A 2,160-nucleotide genomic window follows, 5' to 3' on the forward strand; every position below is an offset into this window, starting at 1 on the left:
GAGTTCGGTTGTGTAGTGAAGGCAAAATATTTAAATATCAATGGTACATTATCATGCATTAAATACAATACACAAAAAATCTTAATCCCGGGAAATTTGAATTGGGTACAAAATTGTATTATCCGATTAGGTCTATTCATGGGGCTCCTTTTATGGAATTTACGAGTCCCTTACAAAATGACGCAACAATGCTGACCAACAACTCCCATCATTGTTAAGTGTTGCGTGTTGCGTCCTTTTCCTCGCCCTGTTGCATGTTGTTGCGTTTTCTTGGGAGTTGTCGCACGAAGTTTGAAACCAGTCACACTTTTGAGCCAACAATTCCCAACATTTCTCTCGTTCTATGATCACCGAACTGTAGCGCAACAATGTTGGATCACCTCTTCTAACACAATCTTGACTCCAAAGTCTGCTTTCCTTTTCGTCCGCACCAATACCACGGATTCTGGCCACTTCCAATTTATGCGCAGTGGTAGTAAAGGTTTATTTTTGCAACCGTTAACAACTACTGTTATTTCAAATTGCTGAGCATGCGTAGACGAGCCGGAAGTCCGTTATTTGCGGACTTGCTGCCATGGAAGTGGCAAGAGTCCGTGTTCTTGGTGCCGACCAAAAAGAAGCGGACTCTGGGGACCAGATTGTTTGGGTCCACGCACGCACATTACTTACAGTTTTCATAGAGACAGCAACGCAGATTAGGCGAGCTAAAGAGTTGAACCCGGATCGATGGGCTCTCCTTGCATATTCCAATATCCACTAGACTAACGAGACAAGCTCCAGGAAAATCGATTATTTTAGAGTATTGACATAGTAGTACCCAGCAAAACAAATAAAAGCTAACCGTCTTCAAAGTGGTTTTTAAACATAAATACTGTAGAGCAGCGCGGCTTTGCATAGAAACGCTATTTGCTGTTGAACTAAAGTCAGTTCTAATTCTGCCTGTTTTCATTCTTTTTACAGCGATAAGCTTGTCATATTAAGATGGCATATTGCGTCGTGTCATTGTAAGGAAATGTCCTATGTCAGTTTGACGGATGGCCATAAGTGTTAAACTGCATAAACATGTTGAAAACAAGATGGCAGCCAAATTTCGTGAGTTTACAAAGTCTTATGGGTCGTATCCTTCCTATAATACACTGCAGGTCCCTGCATTGTTGGGAGTTGTTGCGTCCGTTTGAACGGGGCTTAATCGCTAACATTGTTGTATGGTGTATCTTAAGGTAAAACATTGAACCATAATCATAAACCGTGATCATATTTGTGTTCGGCTTTAAAGCTTTTCTATTTTTTTTTTTTCGGAGAGTTCTTAAGAAATCTATACTGCCCTAGAACATTTTTTTTCTTTTATTAATAAACCCTTCGCTCTCGTTACATCCCTTTAACTGAGATGTTGAAAATTATGCAGACCTGATTAGTTTCTGTAAAAGAGCGAAAATCGTTTTTACATATCGTCATCCAATCTTAGAGGAACCCGAATGTTACATTCCGGAAAAGGTACGGCTCCTCCTAAGATGTCAAAATTACTATACTTACCTCTATTTCGACGCGTGATAATCTCTTGGTCAGATTGAAGGAGCTGAAGATAAATTCAAAACGACAAGAACGGCCCAAAATTTCTCCCAGGCGCCGCTGATCCGAATACCGCAAATAAAGTTTGCAATTTCCTCGACAGAGCTTGAGAAATAGTCTGCCAACATCACGAATGAAAAACACTTGACGCAATACTGAGAACACTTCCTTTCCGTGACCACATTTGTTTTCTCCTTGTGGCTGGAACCAGTTTCCTTACTTTTTAAGAGACCTTCTTGTTAGAAGGGTTGTCACAACAACACTGTATGAGGTAACAGCAACGTTATTGGGCGATATGAAACGCCGATTTTTGCTTATCAAAATACACCCATTATTGTGACCAAAAATGTTTCAAGAAATCTTTTTGAGGAAATGTTATCCTGATATTAGGGCGAAGATGTTGACGGCGAAAAAAATTGAAATCATTAACAAATGGATGAGTCAGACTCGTCTATCCAATATATCTATATTCTTAAAAATGAGGCAGGACTTACTCCAAATAGAAATCACGGGTGTGCGGGAACCTTAGCGTTGACAGATCGCAAACACATGAATTATTTTTGTTTTTCATCTGTGACGCAAAGAACACAG

The 2,160-nt window shown here is 39.9% G+C and overlaps 1 protein-coding gene across 1 annotated transcript in view; it reads right to left on the reverse strand.

The window, feature by feature from the left end:
* LOC137997585 (histamine H2 receptor-like) overlaps positions 1 to 1,734 on the reverse strand; it is an 8,862-nt gene extending 7,128 nt beyond the window's left edge. The window contains exon 1 of the mRNA XM_068843662.1: positions 1,534 to 1,734. The gene's annotated coding sequence lies outside the window, so the exon portion shown is untranslated. The remainder of the gene's footprint in view (positions 1 to 1,533) is intronic.
* Between the last annotated feature and the right edge of the window lie 426 nt (positions 1,735 to 2,160).

Source organism: Montipora foliosa, chromosome 3 (assembly GCF_036669935.1).
Source record: "Montipora foliosa isolate CH-2021 chromosome 3, ASM3666993v2, whole genome shotgun sequence".
Lineage (NCBI taxonomy): Eukaryota > Metazoa > Cnidaria > Anthozoa > Scleractinia > Acroporidae > Montipora > Montipora foliosa.